The following is a 24,625-nucleotide window of genomic DNA, read 5'->3' on the forward strand; positions in this document are numbered from 1 at the left end:
AAATGTTGCACAGCCTTCCTCTTCAGTGATTTTATTTCTCTTATTTTTTGATTCAGAAAAACACCTGGCAACAAAAAGCTACTAGGAATTCAGTAAATTTGTAAGTGAATTATTATTTTAGAAGTCACAATAGTATCTATATATGTCAGAAACTGTCACATATATATTTATGAGGCATTCTGTTCTGGTCCAGGGTTGACTCGTGTGTGTGTGTGTGTGTGTGTGTGTGTATGTATGTATATGTATATGGTTGAGGACTCCCAAGGGGCTTTAGTCCACAGGCACACTGTATTTCACTGATATAAAATGTAGACTTTGTTCCCTTTAAACCAGGGTTTTTAAACATCAGCACTATTGATATTTTGGGCAGGGCAAGTCTTTGTTGTCGAGGCTATTCGGTGCATAGTGGGCCTCTACCCATTAGATGCCAATAGCACTCTCCTCACATACAACCTGAGTTTGTGATCACTAAAAATGTCTCTGGACATTGCCAAATGTCCACTGGGGGTAGGGATGGGGGCAAAAGTGCCCCCGACTGAAAACCACTGGTTTCAACTTTCCCCACGTTCTAGCTTTCTCCACTGAAATTTGCTCATTGAGGCAAGCTATTCTGTAGGGGAAGAGAACTGAATATGGGGTAGGTAATTTTTGTGGGAATACTCAATAGCTATGACATTTGCTTAGGTTGATTACCTACCTAATTATTTATTTTGCACCTCCAAGTCAATCTTGCAAGTGGAATGTTGGGAGACAAAAAGGACACTGAGCTGGTAGGAAACATGAGTTCGACTCTCACCTCCACCAGGAAACGTCCATATAACCTTTGGTAAATACATCCTTCTCTGGGCCTCAGTTTCCCTATGAGTCAAAAAGCTCATATGGGGCACCGAGGCAGAGGGCCATAGCTAAGATGGAAAATGGAAAGAGAATTCTACCACCTACCACCCCATAAAAATGCAATAAGGGACTCACAGCTGACATTAGAAGCAACTAAGACATGAATCACCATTGCAGAAAATACCGTCAGTGAAACAAAGCCTCAACTTGCAAGGTTACCCCAGAATGGGGAGATGTAACAAGATGAGGGACATGGGCATTAGATAGTGAAGAACCTGAGGCTAACAGATGCTCCAGAAGAGAAGGCTAAAACTAAGAAAAGAAGCAATACATTTATGCAGATGGAAAAGGTACACAGCAAGATAAAAGAGCTTAGTAAACACCAGGAATATAAAGAAAGCAAATACCAGATATAGGTTAGCAAAATTATTGGCTTGTCTACATAAAGAAGAAACAATCCACAAGCATCTAGTAAGAAAATAGCAGGCTGCCTTTAAGAAGCACACATCGGGCCTGCCTCAGGAACCAACAGACATAGAGAGACCTCCCGCAGTTATGCACAAGACAAGGCAGGCATCTGTGTCTACCATCTTCCCCACCCAAGTCCCAGTTTTTGCTGATATACCTGGGATTCCAAACTAAAACATTTTTGTTTTTGGCGTTATAGCCCTTTTGAGAGCCACTTTGGACATGTGTGCTCTGGCTTTGAATCCATGTTTAGGACAGTGGTTTGTGATCCTTAAGTTTTTATTTATTTATTTATTTATTTATTTATTTATTTATTTATTTGTTTTTGAGAAAGAGAGAGAGAGAGAGAGAGAGAGAGAGAGAGAACGAGGGAGCGTGTGCACAAGTGGGGGAAGGGCAGAGAGAGGGGGAGACAGAGGATCTGAAGTGGGCTCTGTGCGCACAGCAGAGAGCCTGGGGTGGGGCTCAAACTTACGAACCGTGAGTTTCGTAATCATGACCTGAGCCAAAGGCAGACACTTAACCGACTGAGCCACCCAGGTGTCCCTGTAATGCTCCAAATTAATTCAGGAAGGGGATAGGGGCTTATAAAGGTGCTGATGAGAGTAAGCACCTGCCGAGAGAGCAGGTGGTCTGTGCATGGGTCATGAGCAGGCCTTCCAAAGCTGCCTGGGTAGACCTGATCCCACAGCCCCACTTAGCCCGGAGCAAATGAGTCAGAATCCATGAGGTGGGGCCTGGGTGAGTGCCCACTGTTTTCTTATGAGAAGCTCACGTTGGGTGGTGATCCACTGACATTGACCTGACAAGGTGGTGCCATGTGGCTTCTGGACAGCTTACTGGAGGGGCAGATCTGGGCGTCATCCATGCTGCTGCTCACAACTATGAGCCCACCACAAGGCCCTCCACTGCATGTCCTCATCGGGGCTGCACACTGTGCTGACAGCGACCAGGAAGGTAATGTGAATGATGGATATGAGCCCACTGGAAGCAAGACATCAGTGACCAGTAAACTTGAAAGGGCAGGCTGGGATGAGAGGGGACCGCTGTAGCAATCTGTGGGAATATGGCCCTGTGTTGCTGGATCATCTGATTCCCACCACCCCCCCCCCCCCCGATCCAGAAATCTGGATTATATGTGGTATTTGCAGGTTTGGCGGGGGCGAGGTGGGGGGACCCTGTGTGGGTCATCCCAACAGCCACCTGAGCAGAATTGGCTTATAGGCTCTGTTTGGGACCCTAGCCCCTAATTTTTCAGGTCTGCAGAAATGGTCCCTTTGTTTCAATCAAAGGAAACCTCCGTCTCCTCAGAAAACAGGCGAGGCTTTTTTCAGCAAGCAGAAACTCAGATGCTCCAAAGAGCTGTCTTTATTAATTTGTTAATTTTTTTAAAAGCCACTCAGACCACCCTGAAGTTTAACTGCCCTCTGTCATTTTGTGCTCCCAGGCTTTGTGCAGACAGTCAGTGAGCTGTGCTTAGGCACTCTACAAGTCAGAGCTCATGCCACGAGTTCCCTCCTATGGGAGAGTTCTGCCTCTCTGAAGAGGAGCAGACGTGCTCAGAGCCTGGTAGTCTGCACTGTCACTCCTAAATGACAGGTGAGGGATGAACAGCTACAGAACTCAGTGGGACCAGAACACAAAGAGATTCAGGAGGCAGAGTTGGTTTTGTCTTTCCTCTGTAATCATCAGTATGGACTGTGGACTGACTGACCATGTGCTGGGCATTGTGTTTCGGCTGCACAGTGAAACAGTAAGACCTCAGTTACTGCTTTTGGGTGGGTGAATGAATAAATGAATGAAACAGATATCACTTTGATTTCACACTCCTCAAATCGAGCTTCAGTATTGCAAGGACATTTCGATTTACAGAACATCTTCTCTCATTTGTCCGCTATTTCTGAGTGCCAGATCTGGGCAAAGTCAGCATGTTAGGCACACGCACATACACACACACATCCCCCAAAAAAACAAAGAACCTGCCCTCAACCTTTGTCCCTGCTTGGACAAATGAGATACGTGTAGTGATGGCTCCAGGTCAAGAAGGCAGCGGGTGAAGACAGCTCCTCATTCCTCAGAGCTGCTGGCCACACCTAAGAAGATTCTCTGAACGTGACTGAAATGTCTCCCTAAAAGTCACACAAGAATCTTCCAGGTTATGATGAATGTTCCCTACAGGCAGCTTTGCTCTCAAGGGGGAGACCAACAAAGGCTGCCCCGTAAAGAAGGGACCTCAGAGAAACACTGGAAGCACTGGAGGCCAGGTACTGGTGTCACGCTTAGGCACAGGGGTGGGAGCCCTGCCAGTGCACACTTGGAAATCTGTCTCTGTGGGGCAAGAGCTCCTCGCCCGGGGCTCACTCTGCAGCCAGGCTTTGGGTGTTTTTGCCCATGTGCTTGCTCAGAGATTCTCTACTGTGGTGGCCTCTGGGGCAGAATCCCAGCTAGTATGGGAGGTGGTATGGCGCCAGCTCCCCAGGGACGCTAGCTCTTAACCCCCCACCATGCCACCAAGCTAGACACCTGCATGAATACCCACCTGGTTATCCTTTGGCTCTCAGCTTCAAGCTCATGTCCAAAGAGCAGGCCTGCCCAGCTAACCCAAGAGGAAATCTTCTGCTTTGTTCTCTGCTCCCCTGGCTCTCTTAGCCTTCAGAGCACCTTTCACAGTATGAAAATGCACCTTTATTTGACTAGTTATTGGCTAGTATCTCCTGGCCCCCAGGCTGTGGACTCCCAGAGGGCAGGGATAGGCTGTGTCTGTCTTGTTCACAGGTGCATGCTCAGTCACCCCTGGTAGCCCAGTTTTGTCTTCCAGTAGGATGGGCTTCCTGGTGAGTTGGGGCACTTATGTGGTAGGGAGACTTTCCTCCACTCCCCAGGGAGAACTCCACAAGGCCAGGGAAGGCTGTCGGGCTGCCAGGAGCACTTCCCACCTCCCACTCTTCTTGATGGCTCCTTCAAACCTACCTTTCCCTTCTCTACTGAAGAGCTCAAACGAGAGACCTCATAAAAAGCAACTAATTCCCCAAACCAGAGGTGCTATGCCTATAATATAGTCTGTTACTGCAAAAGAGCTGTGGGTAGTCAAGACAAAAAACAACACCCAAAAACCATCAGTTCCTCACTCTAGGAGTCCCAAATCTTTAACAACTCCTTTGCCTCGAAATCAAGTAAGTTTTTTTAAACAAGTCATATTTAAAATATGTGTTTCCTCTTCTCATTATAAAGAGAATCCTAAGAGACCACTTTTTTTTTTTTACATTCAATAAAAATCCAAACAGCTGCTTTGTTCCCAAATCACATGGTACATTTAATACAACACCCCAAAGACCACAACTGGCATTCACAGATAACTTTTTACAAAGACGAAACCTAATGAACATGGTCATCATCCTTCCTAAAACTAAAGTGAAGCCAGCAAGAACTATGCATGGGCTCCAGGCATGTTCTGGTGCCATACAGATAATTTCACACTCAGCACCTCATACCCCCAGCCACATTTTTTCAGTTCTCAGTAGCTGACGGAGCACTGTGCCTATGGGACCACGTCTCAGAGACAGACATCAATACAAATAGATGACCTTAAGACTAAACGATATTTAATGTTTCCTTAACAATTCAGCAACTCCTTTCAGACTTTGCTATGCTACAAGATAAGGCTGCTACTTTAGGTTATCACATGAACGTATTGTCACATAGATACATATAAATATCAATATGTGAATATATTAGCCAACAGGGACACTGGTTTATAAATATTGAATTGTATATAAAAATACTTCAGTGACCAAGCCTATTACTTAACCTTTGCAATTTTCTCTCTTCCTTCCCCTTCCTCTATTGCTGCGGACATCACTCAGCAGGTGTGTTTCAGGATCAGTAAGAAGGCCGGTGTGCTGTGGCAGAACCCCAGGGATGCGAGGGAATGGCACCCAGATGAGGCTTGGTAGGTAGGCAGGGGATGTGCATGCCAGGCCTTGTAGGCCCTAGCCAAGCATTTATATTTATTCCAAGCACAAAGGGAACTGCGTGGGGGCATTTAGGAAGTGAGTGTATGATGTAATTTACATTTTATAAAGATCATTCTGCCAAACTGTCTAATGAATTTATGCCTTGTGCCCCAAATTGATTACAAGTTCCTGGCTGACAGGGCTATAGGTATTCTCCTATAAATGCCCTCACCTCACATACTCACAGAAGTTTTAAACCAATACTTCTCAAACTTCTGTGTGCAGCAGAATCACCAGGAAGCCCATTCAAACCCAGCTTGCTGGACCCCACCTGCAGAGTTTCTGATTCAGCAGTTCTGGGTGGGGCCTGAGAATCTGCATTTCTAACAAGTTCCCAGGTGATAGATGCCAGAAAGCAGGTTGCTGGTCCAGGCAGGGTGCTTAGACAGACGGTGCTTAAACCTATTTGTTGAATAAATCAGTCAATGAACGGCCATGAAAACATTTTTCAAACAAAACAACAGAAATAATCAGTGGTTTGAGCCTGACCTCAAATGGCAACCATTTATTCTAATTTGTCTTTTTCTGTTCTTAAGTTATTCCCTGCACCCTGTTATGCAATGATAACCAGAGAACTAAGCCCTGTGTGCAGAAGTATTTTGAAAGGACATAAATCATTGTGATTAGACAAGATGAGACACTTCAGAGACCACGTCACCAAGCTTAATTGCAAATCAAATGTCATTCCAAAAAAATTTTTTTTTTTTTTACAAAAGTATGTGATTTATTTGTGTAGGCAGTAATTATCTGCCTCAATCCAGAAAAGGATGTGAGGTAGTGAGGCATCTGAGGCAAAACTGAAAATGAAGCTGAACTTTTCCTTGGAATTCAGGCATAAAGCTCACCATGGCCCATCCCCATCTGATTCAAAGAACACAACATTGCTGAACACACCTACTATAAGAAGAGGTTCTTCCTACTCTCTTTCTTTTTTTTTTTTTTAATTTTTATACGTTTATTTATTTTTTGATAGAGAGAGACAGAGCACAAGTGGGGGAGGGGCAGAGAGAGGGAGACACAGAATCCAAAGCAGATTCCAGGCTCTGAGCTGTCAGCACAGAGCCCGATGCGGGGCTCAACCTCACAAACCACGAGATCATGACCTGAGCCGAAGTCAGATGCTTAACTGACTAAGCCATCCACGTGCCCCTTCTCACTCTCTTTCTTGAAGGAACCGCCAAAGATTCCAATTGAGGTGCTTATTATGATAAAGCAGAAATGCAACTGAAGAACAAAAACGAGATAGAGACTCAGAACCAAAGGATAGAGTATGCTTTAGATGGAGGGAAGTCGGCACAGACCACTGTGCAAGAAGCACCCCTGCGGCTCTGAGGGTTTACTCTTTCCTGCCACATGTGAGCCATGGTTTTCCACATGCAAATGTACATCCACCCAGAAATTGTTATCATGGCCCAACCCACAAAAGGAAGTCCAACCTTGGGGGCTTAGGCGTTTAGTAGGAAGCCCTTTTGCCCGAGGCCTATAAAGTCAGAGGTTCACGTTCTGCTTAGGGAAAAAGCTGGTTAGACACACCCCCGGGGCTGTGTAAGGCCATACTTAAACACTGGGGGTGGTCTCAAGGCCAGCTCATTTCTTTGGTAGTTATTCAGGATCTCATGGTCTAAGGTGGAGTTGGGGAGGATTCAAAACATCAAAAGCCAGAGCATCAAAACGAGAAAGGCTGCTGAAAATCACAGGCCTTGAAAAGCAACTGATAAATATAATAGTCATGAAAATAAGGAACCAATGAATGAACCGTACTCTCTGTCCACATAGCAAGACACAAATAACATGAGACCGATAACAAGAATTTACATCATGTGGATGATGAACCTTGCTCTTTGTTCTATGCTGGGGTAATCATGGAATGGTCTGGCTGTGAATTAAATACAAAAACAGCAACCTCTACACCCTAGCAAAAAATAAAGTATGCGTGAGCCCCCAAATCCAAGGTCACTGCACAGGTTTCTCTTTGAAACCCAGCTCCCCATGGTATTTGCAGTTACCCACCTCCAAAAGGGTAAAAGTAAACATTGGACCTGCTCTGGTGTTATACTGCCACCGGATCCTCCCCGCTGTCTCCCTCCTCCTCTTCTTCTTTACAGACAGGTAAAGTTGGATCTCTTGAAGGAACTGGGGGCTCCCACTCTAGGCAAAGGTTGGACAGGTGATCAATGTACAGCATGAGATTTGACTGTGCCTCCGTGCCTCCGACAGAGCTGGATCATCTGGGGCAATGAAAATTATAAGCAACAAGAAAGCGGTATTAACAGCAAGGGTAGGGAAGCCCAGGCAGCACATACCACAATTCCCTAGGACATTCAGCAACCATTCCCTTCTCATTCGGTCATTCTGAACACACTCGTGGAGCATTGTGCCAGGCTCTGGGGATGTAGCAGTGACAAATATAAACAAGCCCTGCCCTCATGGAGCTTTTGGGTTGTCAGGACAATGAGACAAGCAGTTAAAGGACAGTGGATAAAGGAACCTAGAGGGTGTCATGGAGCATAAAGCAAAGGCAGCCAACCCAGACTTGGGGTGAGTGGTCATGGAAGGCTTCCTGGAAGACGTGACATTTAACACTGAGCCTAGAGGAGGCATGGAGTTAGCCAGATAAGACTAGGGTGTGGCAGCATGTGCAAGATTCTGAGATGAGAGAGCATGGCTGATCTGAGGGGCTGCTCTCATCACAAGGCGCTCCCCCAAACCCCACAATCCAGTCATGCTTTGGCCTCTTCTGGTGGGATCTCAGGAAAGAACTTAGAAAATAGTTTGTTCTATAAGAAGATAGAAAAAACAAACCAATAATACAGAGTTGAACTGCTCTAGAATAGACCCAGTTGCAGCAATCTGTTTTCTGCACACCAGCATCACAGGTAAGTGAGATACCATACTTAGGATTGTCAAAACTCAACACTGGGCAGAAATCTGGCATCATCAAAGTGACAGCCCCAAGGCTTCTTCCCTCAGGCTCTCTCACTTTGCCCTTTCCTTTCCTCCAAGTTCCTGGGAAATCACAAAGGGAACATTTTGCTCCTCTTACCCTTGATGTTTTGATGTCAAAAAGGCTGCCATAGAAATGATACCTCCTACTTGCCTAATGCAACTAAGGAAAACCAGATAGCTCCTGAAGCCAATCTTGCCACCAGGCTCCACGCAGGAAAACAAAACAAAACAAACAAACAAACAAACAAACAAACAAAAACCCTGTGAAAATCCTAGTAGCTTGAGTGTTGCCCAGGGTTCTAGCTGCATTTGCCGTATGAAAGAGACCATTGTAGGGGATGGTTTAAGAAATGGCAATAAGCACATGGCCATTTTACCAAAACGTACCAAGCCCAGTCCAAAGTAGCTTTCCTTTACATTTTCATATTAGCATACAATTCAAGTCCTGCAAACAACATCCCTGATTGAACACGAAAAGAACAAAACCCTCACTTCTAAAAAGGAGAGCAAGCAGCTATTTTAGAGACAAAGAAAGGATGTCTTTTTAATCTATGACAACACAAATTTGTTTAGATTTTCCCTCCACTAAGTAAGTAAGCAATTAGGTTTTTTCCAATAAAAATATCCCTGTGCATGTGCAAACACCAGAGGCAATCATATAATTACCCTGCCCAATCACATTCAATTGCTGACAGTTGAGTTCCCACTGCTCATTAACTTCAGATCGCAATGAGGTCTTTACGGAAGCCCTTTTCCCGTCTCTTTACAAAGGTTCCTATGATGCTGTGAGCAGCCCTAGCACTACCTCATGCGGGATAATCATCCCAAAATGGCCAGGGCCAAGGCCAGCCTACTCTGACTTCCCTCTGAAAAAATAAAAAGAGAAATTTGAAGAAACACTAGCTTGAACACCCTTGCTTCATTTGGGGATCTTACTTCTAAATATAATAGTAACCTTTCACCCCCACACTTTAAGTGCCATAATTATATAATTAAAACCAATTATGTCATTTAACAGAGAGACTTTTTCAAGATCCACAGCAAGCCAATTACCTCAATCATTGACCTCAGAAGATTTCCCACACTGACCTGCAACAATGAGGATTGGGATAAATTTAGACACTGGCTTCCGAAGTCTGGCATAGACTTGCTGGGTGGGTTGTAGCTGGTCTTCTTCTAGACTCTAGAAGGTGAACTGAATCCATTTGACTCAAACACCACCACCACTACTTGTTTGCACAACCTTTCCAATATCACAAGGTTGATTTTTCACCACCACCCTGATATTAGTATTATTTCCATGTTGTGGATGAGATAAAGGAAGCAAGGAGAGTTATGGAATTATCTCAAGTGATGCAGCTAGTTAATGGCAAAGACAGGTCATTAAAGGCAAGGACCTCAGGCTCCCACCTCTGAATCCAAAGCCTCTTCATAGCAAATAGTGTGTGTGTGTGTGTGTGTGTGTGTGTGTGTGTGTGTGTGTGTTTATTCTCCTGGACATCCATTCCTCCTATTTTGATTATCTTACCCAATTTCCCTTTGACACAACACATCTACCCACATCTGGCTCACATGCATCACACTAGACTCACCCCCAGCTCAGGAGTGTGCTATGACCTTGGCCTCAGGCAACTGGCTCCTAGAATTTCCCTAGCCACTTCATTGCTCACGGATGAGCATGTGACCCAATAAAAGCCAATGAGACATACTGAGGCTTTGCTGAGGATCTTGGGAAAGAGATTCTTCTTATCTGGGCTTGCATATGGGAGGAGGAAGCATCCGGCAGTTGAGCAGCCGTCTAGCTACTACCGAAGGAGTGAGGGAGAATGGAGCTAAGAGATGTAGAGAGAGAAACTGGGTCCAAGGAAATATCTCTGGAATCCCTTCAGGTTGAGAATAGTGGCATTTAGAACATGGGGTCGTTCAATGGCACATTAGAGAAAATATGGAGAGTGCCACCACCTACAGCTTGGGTAGGCTTGATTACAAGGATGGAATTAATTGACCATGGCCCTGAGCAGCAGTTCTGCCTCTTGCTCACAACACAGTTAAATGCCTCCTAGTTTTGAGTTATTTAAAGAACATACCATTTTATGGGCAGGAGGAAGCACTTTAATCTGCAAAATGATTTTTATCACAATCTAAACATCCTTGTAACTTTTTGGTCCTCTGCTTTGGTCTGAGTTGTCTCTCCTTGGAGCTGAGACAGCTGTTGGAGCCGAGAAGACCTGCCTTGACCTTGCACTTTGCCCTGCTCAGTGGTACCCTTGTACTCTCCAATTTCTGGATCTGTGTGGGATGTAAGAACTTAGGACACTTGCACTCATGATAATGGAGAATTTTCTTTCTTTTTTTTCCTTCTCTTTTCCCAGGCCTTGAGGAAAAAGAAAAAAAGAGTGAGAATTCCTTTAATGCAGGATTTTCTACTTTGGCACTGTTGAAATTTGGGGGCAGATAACTCTTTGTTGTTAGGAATGCATTATATGTTATAGGATGTGTAGAAGTGTCCTCTGGCCTCTACCCACTAGATGCCAGTAGCACCTCCCTCCCCAAGTTGGGACAACCAGAAATGTCTCTTGACATTGTCAGACATCTAGGGGTATGGGCCAAGATTACCTCCAGCTGAGAACCACTGCTTTAATATATCATTTGAGGTATTTATTGGATTTTCCTCACAGCATCTTTGAAAACATAATTCCTTGTAGCATTATGATGTCTTCTACTTAAAGTGTAAGGACTCTTTAGAGTCCTAGAACACTCCTAGAACTTTCCAAGAGCCATGTAAACAATCTACTAGGCAGCACTGACTAAACAAAAAGACCAAAGACAGCAATACCCACTGCTATCAGGGCCATGAAGCCACAGGAGACTCACTGACCCATTAAGGACCAGGGTGGGGTAAACTGTATCAGATAGAAATTATTTTACCTGAAGACAACAAAGAGGAAAAAAACGTGGAGGAGAAAATTAGAAATGAAGAACAAGCATCTATACGATGAGTTCCAACATGAGAATTTGGCTTCTCATTTCCACAGGAAGGAAAATGAAATCTTAAGATTGTTACTGGGTTTCCTGGATTCAGGTTCAACCAAAAAGTTTGAGGAGGCTGGGCTGAAACAGAAATTATCCCTCCAACAAAGACCTAACACTCACTCTTCAGAGAAAAAGCCCAAGATGGTGAAGTCTTACTTATTTGGACAAATGTGGGCAAAGCCATTTAAAATAAGAAAAATTGATGGATTCATAGAATTATTTATTTATTTGCTTGTTTATTTATCTATGTTTATAATTATTAATTTTCAAGTTTACTTATTTATTTTGAGAGAGAGAGAGAGCACAATCAGGGGAGGGGCAAAGAGGGGGACAGAGAGAATCCCAAGCAGGCTCTGCAAACTGTGAGATCATGACCTGAGCCAAAATCAAGAGTCACCCAGGCCTCCCCATAGAATATTTTTTAAATTAAAAAAATTTTTTTTCAACGTTTATTTATTTTTGGGACAGAGAGAGACAGAGCATGAACGGGGGAGGGGCAGAGAGAGAGGGAGACACAGAATCGGAAACAGGCTCCAGGCTCTGAGCCATCAGCCCAGAGCCTGACGCGGGGCTCGAACTCACGGACCGCGAGATCGTGACCTGGCTGAAGACGGACGCTTAACGGACTGCGCCACCCAGGCGCCCCCCCATAGAATATTTTTTAAAGGAAATGCACTTATTTATGTTCCTTGAAATGCCAGCAGTAACTAAGAATAGACTGGCAGAGGTCCTTCCTTCAGGATTAATTTGAATGAGAAGATAGAACTCATTTAATTAGCATATCCATTGTTAAGCCTCAAAGAAGGGCTTTGAATTGGTTTGTGAGCTAAAGGGTTGTGTCTTCACACAGGCCGCTCTAGCTGAGGCCAGCCCAGGATTCCATCATAATGGGGTTCCAATGAGGTTTTGCTTCAAGGCATAGACTTATGTGTACCTTAAAGTACTGACTTCTGTCAGAACCAGGTTGGTTTATGTGTGATGGCTGGCCTTTGTTGGGGCTTTGTTGGGTGAAAATGTTTGTATTCTAGCAATTTCTCCCACTGGAAGTTTTAATGTCTTGGGAGATAGAGAAGTGTATCAAGGGAGTTCAAGTTATTAGAGCTGCGACACCCCTGCTTCCTCAGTTCCCAGGCAGCCTCCCCATCCAGCTATCACCATGTTCCAGCTGCCCCATTCTTCTGGCCCCCCTTATTCTCCAACTGCCCTCACTTCTTTCCTGTACTCAGTGAAATCTGATGGCAAAGGTATGGCCACTTCTCAAATGGAGAAAGAGCAAGAATAAAGGAGTCTCCAGGAGCCTTGGCCCTCTTCCCATTGTGCTTTTAGGCTTATTGTTTTTTTTGTTTTGATAAAAGAAGTAGAATAAACAATAATAGAAAAATACAAGTATTTGTCTGGAGGTTCTAGCAGAGGTGCACAGAGACTCTTACAAGCTGTATAAAGAACTGTCCTGGGATGCCTAGGTGTTTTAGTCGGTTAAATGTCCAACTCTTGATTTTGGCTCAGGTCATGATCTCACAGTTTGTGAGTTCAAGCCCTGCAGTTGGTTCCACACTGCTGACAGTGCGGAGCCTGCTTGGGATTCTCTCTCTGCCCCTTCTAAATACATAAACAAACAAACAAACAAACAAACTGAAAGAAAGAAAGAAAGAAAGAAAGAAAGAAAGAAAGAAAGAAAGAAAACTGTCCTTTATAGAATTTAATCATTAAATCTGCAGGAACTAGTCCTCAACTCTTGATATATAAAGAATGAATTTCTCAGGGCATACTCTTCCTGTGTATAAGTATACCCAAGTATACTCAAGTATACCCAACACTCTACATATAACCTAAGACAAGTTCTGCCCTCCCCATGTCCTTCTCAGCATGAAGTATGAAGGAGACAGTCTCACTGGGGTGGCAGGTGTCACCCTCAGAGCCAATGACTGAGCAAGACTTCCAAGAGCAGCAAATCCTTGCTTTAGCCAGGGCTGAACCTTACTCCAAAGGTCAAGAAAAGGATCTTAACATTGTGCAGAAACCAGGTTAAGGTAGGAATTGAGCCTCAGTAGATCTAGAAATTTTATGCAAAATTTGGTTTGGGCACTTCCATACTTTATTGAGAGGAGTAGATTTATGGTTTTTATCACATTCTTAAATTAGTCTGAAACTCAGAATGAAAAATTAAACAACAGTTGTTATAAAGCCATCCCTTATTTGTTTAAAAAGTTATCTATGGTATAATTTACATAGCATCCAAGTTCTCCATTTTCAGTGTCAAGTTCAATGATTTTGAGTAAATGTATACAGTTGGGCAACCATCACCACAAACCAGTTTTAGAACATTTCCATCACCTCGGAGAGATCCTGTGCTTGTTTATGGTGAATTTCCCTTAACATCTATAACAAAAGTTCTGGAGTTGAAAGAAGGCTCTTTGCTTATCTGCAGAGCTAATCCATTTCCCCCATCTCAGGAGCTCTTCTAAAGAGCTAACTAGCATAACTAGGTAGGCTGTATTTTTAAGTGTGAATTCTGACAACTCTAATCCAGGACCCAAGCGGAATTAAGCAAGTGAATCAATGTTCATATCTGGAAATAAATGTACTTTTCTGGCACACTATAAATAAACATGCACTATTTTATCAACTTGGAACCATCTTGGTTCAAAGATGGCTAAAACCTAGTCCCAGTTAGAATCCAGGCTGAAAACTAAGGCTACAGAAATACCCTATGGGGCGCCTGGGTGGCGCAGTCGGTTAAGCGTCCGACTTCAGCCAGGTCACGATCTCGTGGTCTGTGAGTTCGAGCCCCGCATCAGGCTCTGGGCTGATGGCTCAGAGCCTGGAGCCTATTTCCGATTCTGTGTCTCCCTCTCTCTCTGCCCCTCCCCCGTTCATGCTCTGTCTCTCTCTGTCCCAAAAATAAATAAACGTTGAAAAAAAAATTTTTTTAAAAGAAATACCCTAAAGAATTCAGGACCCAACTGCTATTTCACAAGCAAGCCTGGGACCTTTGGCATTCATATGGTTTATTTGCTACATTTGCCAGGGAAGTTTAAGAAAGTGAATGTAATTGTTAATCTTGTAACTCACAATCAGAAATGTGACTAATTATAAGGAAATTATAAGAAAATCATTCTTAATCCTTTTGAGGGTCACAAACCCCTTTGAGAGAATCTGATAGAAGTTATGGGTCTTCTGCCTAGAAACATATATATATATATACACAGTCACAACATTTTACAATTGGAGGGAGTGGGCAGATTCTGTGATGATGCTCATGGATGTTTCAAAAGTCCATGAATGCCAGAAGAGCATGGGCAAGTTAAAGCCATCCTAAAGTGTTAGTTGTGCTTTGATTTTCTTTTCCTCCCACTTGTGCGAGAAGGGGGAAAGTGGGGTGATAACAAATGATCTGGTTAGGGCAACAAGACATGGCTAGGCTGCTCTCAGACAACAGTGGTGAGAATTGTATCAACTCTCTGAACTCCATCAACTCAAGGTTCATTGTCAGTAAGATGGACAGATTGGCCTGACAGTTTTCACGTTATGTTCCACAGATCTGACAGGTATCTGAGAAGGCGCTCTTAGATCCTGGAGCACTGTATAAGATCTCGTTATCTTAAGACATATTTTAAAACCACTGGGCTAGGGGCGTCTGGGTGGCTCAGTCAGTTAAACGTCCGACTTCGGCGCAGGTCATGATCTTGAGGTTTGTGAGTTAGAGCCGCGGATTGGGCTCTGTGCTGACAGCTCAGAGCCTGGAGCCTGCTTCGGATTCTGTGTCTCCCTCTCTCTCTCTGTCCCTCCCCTGCTCTCTCTCTCTCTCTCTCAAAAATATATAAACATTAAAACAAAAACAAAAACAACAACAACAAAAAAAACACTGGGCTGAGTGGTCACCAAAGTGACCAAGGTTTAAGTCATCTGATTATCTGATTCTAGAATCTATAGAGTAGAGGTCAGGAGACAGTTAAGGAAGATCTGGGAATTGTTTCTCTTTGAGTCCCAGGGGAAAAGGCAGTTGGCAGGTTTAGGAGAGAAAGCCATCCTGGCCCTACCACTCCTCAGTTCTGCAACCTGTTTCTCCTCCTTTGTGCTTCTCTCCCTTCCTTCACATGGAAAATTCAGAAACTGCCCAGTTCTCCTTTGGTAAAATAAAAAAAAAAAAACAACTTTTTTTCCTCAATTACATGAACTTAATTTAATCCATTTTCCTTTGGGTAACGGAGATACCCAACAATCTACTGTATCATTTATAAGGCCACTAACTATAATGGTAGCTCAAATGGAAAAAGGACATATGTGCCTAGTTCTATGATTTAGAGATAGTATCTTTTCTTGTGCCTTAGAGTACCTACAAAATATTATCACCCCCATTTTTCAGAAGAGAAGACGGAGGGAAAAAAGTTAATTGTGACTTACACGATTGACCAAGCTAGCCAACAATAAAGAAGTATTTCAAGTTCCAACGCCCACACTCGTGGCCACTTTACTATGTTAAAGAAAATTAGATAACCTATGACTTAAAAAAAATACAGACTTTACTCATTTATTTTCTCTCAAAAGCACTCTGCCACTTTAAGGAAGCTTACTATCACGCCCAATGATATGAAGCATAAAACTGTTTTGAATGTTTATTTCATCTCTACCGACATCTAGCAAGCAGATCTACCATGTGCATATTTATCATCTCAAAGGGAAATACATGATTCAGCTTTGGGGTTTTATCTTCTCCATCCTCTGTCCCTGAAACAGCACAAGAAATGTGTACACTCTGCTCTTATTTGCTGTCATAAGATACTAGCAGCATGCTGGGAAATAATGTTCCACACTTTGTGTTAAGACTTTTCTTTTTTAAACAGAGCTTGTGTAAATCACAGACAAAGTTGACAAATTTCACGGCTTAGTCATGGCTAGCATATCAGATTTCATGGTTTGACAGAGATTAACAAGAAAATCATATTAGAGTTACAACTATTAGTAGATTCTTAGATATTTGGTAAAGACACTCCAAGCTCTCCAAACTGCACTGCCCCCTGCCCGCCACTGCCACTGCCGTCCCGGGGACCCCGGGACGCAGAGCACCCACGACTCCGGGGATCCTTGAGCACTCCGCAGAGTCACCTCCTGGCCACAGCAGGGGTGAGCTGGTGCCTCATGGGCTCCAGGGAAAGGTCTACCATCATATAATAAAGCAAGGTTTAGCAGTTATGACCCAATAGGGAGAAAAAAACACATGCACTCTACCCTAACATCGCACGCGCTAAGGAGAGGATTCAATGATCATAGTTGTTGAAACTAAGATATTTTAGGTAAAAAATTCAGTTTTCACATCTTTATGAGGAGGCAATTCAGCAGAGGCCTTGTTAAAAGTGGTGGCCTGCAAGCAGAGACTTCAAAAAGCCTGCTGCCTGCAGAGCCATTTGGCCCGAGGGCTCTGCATATCCTCTTTCGGGTAAGAGCTTACTAGCTTGTCAACTCTGCATAAAAGACAGCCAATTTGTCAGCCATTTGCTTTAATTCTCTTTCCTAGTCTTCCTAACGATAAACTCCATACACCTTCTGGTCTTCAATATCATGTATCCGACTGGAGGATGGAAATTCACTGGAGCCTCAGTCCGGTTTCCTTCCCAGGCGATCCTCCTGGGTCTTATAGGATGTCCTTAATCAGAACCACATCACTCGGCTAGAGGAAGTCCTTGCACAGACGCTGGCAAGACACTAGGGCAAATTAGTTTCAGAACATGGAAGGTCAGATTGGGAATAAAAGCTGCAGTCATCTATTGTGTTTTCTTTAGTTGAGAAAATTAAGGCAGGGTGCCTGACTCTTAAGAAACAAAGATCTGGATAAGCAGTAGCCACTTAGGAAAGGAGTTCCCTTGATTGCTGACAACAATAGTCAGTTGTGGGAATGGAAAGTCCTCAAATATTCCAGGTATTCTGAACATGAGCAAGAATTTTCTCACTTTCTCCACATAAGTTTTTATATGTCAACAGCACCCTAGACTGGTAAAATAACAATAGCTAAGTAAGGTATTACAAGTTTGGCCAAAAAATAATTGCCAACTAGGGGTGTGTATGTGTTTGTGTGTGTACACATCTGTACATATATTACACATATTCTGTGCGTGTTAGAGAAATAAAGCTTACTTTAATAATAATGACAATAATAATAGCCACCATTTATTGTGCTCTTACATGACAAGCATATGGCAATAGGCACTTTTCATGAATTATTTCATTTACTCTCTCAACAAATTAGCATGGTAGAGATTATCTTTGTCCCTAATTTACAGATTAAGAAAAACAAAAATAGAAACAAAACACTGAGATCAGAAGGGATTCCTGCCACAAGTTTAGTCATAGAGCCCTAAGTTGATCCCATGGGTGCTTGACTCCTGTGTTTTTAACCACCAAGGTGTGCTCAGCCCTGCAAATTCCCCTCACTTCCATGGAGATGAGTGCCCAAGTCGACTCTGAAAACAAAGTACAAATTTCCTGGGAAGCAGGGATGGGGGCCGTATTACTTCACCAGCACACAAGTGTGAGAGTTCTTCCGGAAAGGCTGGGCAGATGGAGGGAGGGGTGCGAGAAGAGGGAGAAGTTGTTGCAGAAATCTAAGACCTACTTCTCCACAATCTTACCCAGGACCAGCCTGCCTGGGGAGGGGAGGCCCAGAGAACCAGAAGGACCAGGAGGCTTAATGGAAATCTGTCCCTCATCCAATTTCAAACTGGTAGCCTTCCCTCATCATGAATGGGTTTGCCCTGGAGATTTGGGGCAAGAAGCATTTCCAGTGTGCTTCTACCTTAACTAACACCACAGGGGCAGCTAACAATTACAAAAGGAATGAATTTTTTCATCAAACGTCCTTCCATAAAACCATTTCCCAGGAAATGTAACACAGCATGGAGCTAGCCGACTGCAATTTTCCACCAACAATGAGCATCGTGGGGCACAGGTACTATATTTAAACGATTTTCCTCCAGCTTTTTGGCAAGGCTCTCTCTCAAGGAGACTTAGTTGGGCCGAGGTCTCATTCCCCTCCGGCCAGCAGGATTGGAATGTTTAATACGACCCTGTCTCTTCAACACCCATGTGTAAAATGCCAATAAACAAGCCGGCAAAGACCTGCAGGTCTAATTGCCTTTTAACTCCGCCAAGATGATAAACTCCCAGAGCAAGGAAGGAAAGACTCCCAGGGATTTAACAAGTTTATCTGCCTGCCACTTGAACATTTTCTGTCTGCCTACACTTCAGTGAATTCACCAATAAAAGGATAAAAGGGCCCCGAACCTCAGACTCCTCAATGGCCAAGAAGCTCCAGATTCAAAACGTATGCCCAGCAAAAATCAGCCGGTTAACTGAATTTTGTTTTATGTGTTTGTAAGATCTGGAGTAAGGAAAGTGGGACCTCTCGCCCATTTCTAGCACTGGCCATTTCCCTAATTTTATTGATCAAGGCCTCCAAATCTTCACCTGCAGCGAAGAAAACTGTCCTTACAGGGAAACTGGGAAAGAGGACTCTTTCAGAAACTTCGTACATTCAAGTTAAGGGACTGTACCCGCAGGGTAAAAGCCAGATGAGCATCGTCATGTCACTTCTACAAGCATGCTTTTCTTCTCTCCCTCCGTGCCCTGACTTTCAAGTTTAGCATTTTAGCTGTTTTTCTTGGTGTGCGCCCTACCACCCAGAGGTAAAATTCTGAGAACTCTGTACCAATTAGAGTTAAATTGGAAAAGCAAAGTAAAACAAAACCAAAAGACTTGGGTGGGGGGTTGTACAGCAAGGTGGTCCCATTCAAGACACAAAAGTAGGGTGAGGGGCACCTCAGTCAGTGGAGCATGTGACTTGATCTTGGGGTTGTGAGTTTGAGCCCCATGTTGGGTGTAGAGACTACTTAAAAAAAATCTTAAAAAATTAAAAGTAGGGTGAATGGACATTGCCTCTCTAAGAGGTTACTTCACAATATGTATCCATGCAGATGTGGACCTTCCCTTTTAGGAATTTATTAAAAAAAATTATTGGACACATGCATAAAGGTAAAACCCAAAGTGCTACATCATTCTAATAGGAAACATTTAAAAAGCGCTAAGTGTTCATCGTTAAGGACTAGTTAAATAACACAAAATTCTATCATTAAAATGATGCTGTAGGTATATATCCATTAATGTGGAAACGTGTCCGACACACAATGTTAAGTTCAAAAAGCAAGTTATAAAAACATTTACAATATGATTTCTTTCTTTTTTTTTTTAAGAGGCTAGATACAGAAAAAAAGACTGGGAAGACACATTATGTCACCAAAATGTTAGTATTTCTGGACGATGGAATTCTTTTGCAAAGACTTCTGAATTATTTGAAATCTTTCATAATAAAAAGGCATTGCCTTTAAAATCGGTTTTAAAGCACTGAAGCCAAACAATAAAACATCCCACTACCAGCACCACTGGATCAATAGGAAGACAATCACATCCGAAATAACTTACGGAAAGATCCAGCTTTCCCTCCTCAAGGAGACATGAGTAAAGAACATTAAAGGATTTGGTCTTGATTTATCAGCACATATAATTGTTGTTCAAGTGTATTCTCCAACGAGATGAAAATGAATGGCAAACCACAAGTGGGCTCCAACCCCCAGAGGGCCTATTTCCCAGGGGGCCCACGCTTGTCTCGTCAGCGTACAAACACTGAGAGCTCCTCTATTATGCTGACCCGTTCCACTCAATAAAACAAGAGGAGCTCTAGTGTAGGTGCTTGCCAAATGAAAAATCTGAAGCACTATTTTTCTATTAAAATCTCATCCATGTTTTTCCTATTGGAACCTGGAAACTGGACAAATTCTGAAGGAATCCAAAGGAATTTCTTTAGAAAAGAATTCTGTTAACACCAAAAGCTCCCCAAGCACTACACCAAGCAAATGCTAGGTTGCATTATGCTGAAATGTAAAAGCAGGGGTTCAAACCCAAAATGATGTGTCCTTCGCACCAGGCTTTGTGTATATCAGAGCTTATGCGTTTGTACACTTATCCTCGTACGTTTCTGCACCTCCCCTCCTTCATAATTTCATAATCAGTTCCAGATTTCCTATTTCTTCCACATTGTAAAGCATGGAATTTTGGATCTGGAAGATGCAAGGTTTAAAGGTATAGAAGTACAGTGGAAAGTATGATAAAAATAAAACTAAAATTGAAGTTTTGTTTCATACCCACTGAGAAGTAAGGAATTGAGTGTATGTCTCAGGGTCCATTTGACCCCTCAGAAACAGAACATGCACATGTGCAAGAATTTCACATGCAAAATGGACCCTTTGGTTGGGACCCTTTGGATGGAGGAAGCTCTGGGAAGCAAAATGGGTTTGTCCATGCTATAATACATCAGTGACAGGTAAGACTGCCAAAGCACTGTAATGCCACTCTCGAAATTCAGAACTCTGTCCCTGGCAGCCAAAAGACCAGGTTAATCTAGGATAAACTTCATCTCTGGAGTTCAAAGACAACTGGCCTCTCTATGGGTTTCAATTGGAGGCTTCTTTGAAGGATCGTTCTCAAATTCATTAAAGAATTTTCACTGACTTCACAGACTTTGGCATTAAATAGATAACTTGAGCTCTTCATTGCCCAGCAAAATGACTGTTCACCTTTGAAGCTCTGCAAATTGGGATTAGGTTGGCTGTTTACCTTTTACCTCAAAGATGACTCCTCCACTCCATTGATCACTGAGTCCAGGGCAATCACCTGGTTGATCAATGATATCAAATTTATCTCTATAATGTGTCTTTTTAAAAACACACATCCTCTCATGGGATGGTTTTGTTATGATTTTTGCTTCACATGTAATAGGACTGCTTGATATCAATGCTTTCTCTTCATAGAAAACTTCAGGAGATACATTATGTTTTAAAACCCAAGTTTAATTTTCAACTAACTTGAACGATCTGTGGAATTTTTAGATGCATGCATTCATTTTAGAATTCTGCCTTGAATTTCACCTACTCAAATGCCGTAGAGGCCGAGGCATCTCATCAGATCCTGGTGTGCTCTTTGGTGTGGCATTTACTTGCTTTTCACAATGACTCTGCACATTCCAAAGAGGGCTCAGCATAAACACATACACCAACCAGCCTTCAGCTTACACCCTCTAACTCCACCGTCTGCTTCCTGCACACCCCATAATCTAAAACATCTCTTCTTCGCAGGTATATGGTCTTGGATTTGTCACGGTGAACGCGAGACTTTACAAGGCCAATAAAATGACAGCTGCACAGAGGGGACGGGGTGGCTTTTTACCGACTCTGAAACACCACTGCCTTTAACTCCCAGGGATCAGGAACTTGAAAGCAGTCTGATTCACTTAGCTCTGTGTTTGTCATAAAGTTAAGGCTAATCAGATTTCCCCCAACTTGCAGCCCTATCTTAAATCCCCAAGCTTCTCCTATGCAAACTTAACTGATGGAAGATGTGATTATGCCTTCTCAGGTCATAAATTCTAGATATTTATAACATAACTGTTGTCATTTAGGTCAATTAAGATGCTTTTACTGGCTCAGAGCAACTACCTATGGGGCTTGTCCAATACCCTGACAGTGGTTTATGACCCTTAGGGTGATTTTATCTCATAGGGATATGAAAGATGGCTGCATGTGAAATGGTCAGGAGGCTCTTGAAGAATTTTCCCCATACTGTGATCATGCCCATTTCCACCCTGTTCCTGGAAGCTCAGACCCCTTCCTTATCCATAAAGACCACTCTCTGACTCTAAAAGTTCCCCTACAGTTGGCTTCTTTGATCACCTTTTCTCTCCCAAAGACCAGAGAGGGAGATAACACCTCCTGAGACACTCTATGATAAAACTCCCAAGTGGTGGGCTGGCCAAACACCTCTCTGGGAAATGCCAGACTTTTCCACATACGTAAAATGTCCCTGAAGACTAGTGTGTTTGACTTTTCACATAGGGCCAACTGCTCCCTCATGAAAGGCAGGATAGGGTGGCAACAAAGAAAGAATGGAATATATTTGGGGATTTCATGTAGATAGGTTTCAGCTTCTCCCTCTCCACTGTGAAATATCACTCATCTTCCCTTGGGGCTTCTATTTTCAACAAGGCCTCTGGGTACCCACTATATTTCAGGCACTGTGCTGCGTGATGCGGAGATCAAGAAACTCTGAGGCTGGAGACACCAGTACATTAATAATTATAATACCAAGTGTTAACAGGTCATGCACAGCAAATTCTAGGAAGCAGTGAGAAGTGGCATTTCCACTTTTTTAGGGGAGGGAGATGGTCAGGGAAGGTTCCTTGGGGAAAAGAATTCCTTGTCTGAAGCTTAGAAATGTAGGGAGACAGCTAGACCAAATGGGGGAGAAGGAAGAGCCTTACCAGCAAGGAGAGCAGCAGCCAAGACATGGATTTGAGGAGGGCAGAGGATGTGTGAGAACGCCAAGTGGGTCAGCGTTCCAGAGCATCACGTGCCCAATGGGCAGTAGTGAGAGCCGAGACTAGGAGGCAAAACCAGGACAGGACACTGTGGGGTTTGTACTAGCATCACATAGGATCACCGTTCTTGTTCAAAGGAGACCTGATAAAATGGCTCCCTTTTCCCAAAACCAGCTAGAAGTAGTTGAGTGAGAATGATTTCTTTTTCTTACCCAAATCTATGTTCTCCTTCAGCATCAACAGCTGCCATTGTAAAATCCCCCAATCTAACTTGACAAAGTTAACTCTTTGAAACTCTAGTCACACCGCTTTTGGTGGAAACCACTTTGCTTTTGATTACCATTCCAACTTCTGTTTGTAGAATCCAGGGAAAACATCCAACATTCTACCTTGTAAACATATACTAAGTGCTGATTCCATTCAAGGCACTGTCTTGGGGATGAGTCAGAGATGTGGTGGGGGGGGTGTTACCCCAGCATACAGTATGATTTTGAGGTACACAGTGACACGCCCTGGATCTTAGAATTTAAAGGTCTTTTATTAACGTGATTTTTTCTTGCATTTCTGATGATGATAATTTGGTTGGATTTAGGAAAAAAAAAAAAAAAAATCCCCGAAAGCACAACACTTACTAGGCAAAAGGAGAGCACTAAAGTGGAAAACATGTTAGAGCAACGACATTTGCAAATTTGCTGTATGGGAAAATGCAAGCTACCAGCAATTTCCCAAAATTAGCTGCTTAAATGTACTACAGAGATCCAGGGTCAGAAATGACAGTGTCACAAATTTCTCACAACAAAACTGTACTTCATTTTCAAGAGTTTTATGGAAGTTTTTGTTGCTGTTAAAAAGTTAAAATACTCAACGTTGTTTGTTTGTTTATATTCTACCTTGTTCCCAAAAGGATTAAAGCATTTAATGCCAAATAGAAAAGGCTCTTATTACTGGAGAAGGGGAGTGAGGGCTTGAGTTACACCCACCATGCAAAGGTCAGGTTGGCTCCAAGTGGGATTGGAGAGTGCCGATAAAACTCAGAAAACTTTTCTAAAACTTAGCACACAATCTCCAGCTGCTGAGTGACAGGGGAGGGGAGAGGCTGAGAACCCAGTTCTAGAGGGAGTCTGAGAACCATAAGCTGCATAAAATCCCAAACAAAAAGTTCACACTCTGTCATTTGTTCTCTAGGTCTGGAAGTGTATTGACATGTATTTGGCCCATCAGACAGTGTAAGGGGCACAGTGCAGCATGGAGGCCCTGGATTGACTGCCTAGCTTGCATAATGGTTTTAACACCTGAGTGAGTCGCCTAATATCTCAGTCCCTCAGTTTCTTCACCTGAAAATGATGCTACCAGCAGTCTTTACCTCAGAGGACTGTTGTGAAGATTACAAGAATTAATACATGTAAACAGTGCCTGGTGCATATTAAGTGGTCAAAACTGTTAGCTACAATTACTATTGTCTAGTCGTCTGTTAAGCACAGCGAGAACAACAGAAATAAAGACCATTGCTTTGCCATAAGGAACTTCTAGTCTAGCTGGAGACAAGAAGGCCGTAGGGGAAATTACAGTGATCAAAAAAAGGGAATCCTGGGGAAAACTGAGTTAGGATATTCTAAGAGCCTCAGGAGGTCAGGAAAAAGAGAGATAATGACATTTTCAAAAATTTTCAGGAGGCTTAAAGGATTATATCTAGGCTGAATCCAATAGGTAGGATTCAGACAGAAAATAGGGCATTTCAGACAATGGCAAACAATACTCAAGAAGACATGGAAAGAAAAATGAACACTATATATTTTTAGAAGAGGAAAAAATATCTCATTATCTGGGAGTGGTGGAAAATTCATAAAAACTTCCCCAGGGGACCCATTTGGGAGGAATATGAGGACTGAGTAGAGGTAGTTGAACCTAA

General features: G+C 43.1%; 1 protein-coding gene across 16 annotated transcripts in view; it reads right to left on the reverse strand.

Moving 5' to 3' along the window:
* ERC2 (ELKS/RAB6-interacting/CAST family member 2) overlaps positions 1-24,625 on the reverse strand; it is a 937,892-nt gene that overhangs the window by 93,850 nt on the left and 819,417 nt on the right. For 3 of the 16 annotated variants that reach the window (XR_006715875.1, XR_006715877.1, XR_006715878.1), the window contains one exon: positions 7,358-7,546. The exons of 12 other annotated variants lie outside the window; for them this stretch is intronic. The gene's annotated coding sequence lies outside the window, so the exon portion shown is untranslated. Of the gene's footprint in view, positions 1-7,328; positions 7,547-24,625 lie in introns of all 16 variants that reach the window. One more of the 16 variants, XR_006715876.1, reaches the window with a different exon arrangement.

Source organism: Leopardus geoffroyi, chromosome A2, assembly GCF_018350155.1.
Source record: "Leopardus geoffroyi isolate Oge1 chromosome A2, O.geoffroyi_Oge1_pat1.0, whole genome shotgun sequence".
NCBI classification, from domain to species: Eukaryota; Metazoa; Chordata; class Mammalia; order Carnivora; family Felidae; genus Leopardus; species Leopardus geoffroyi.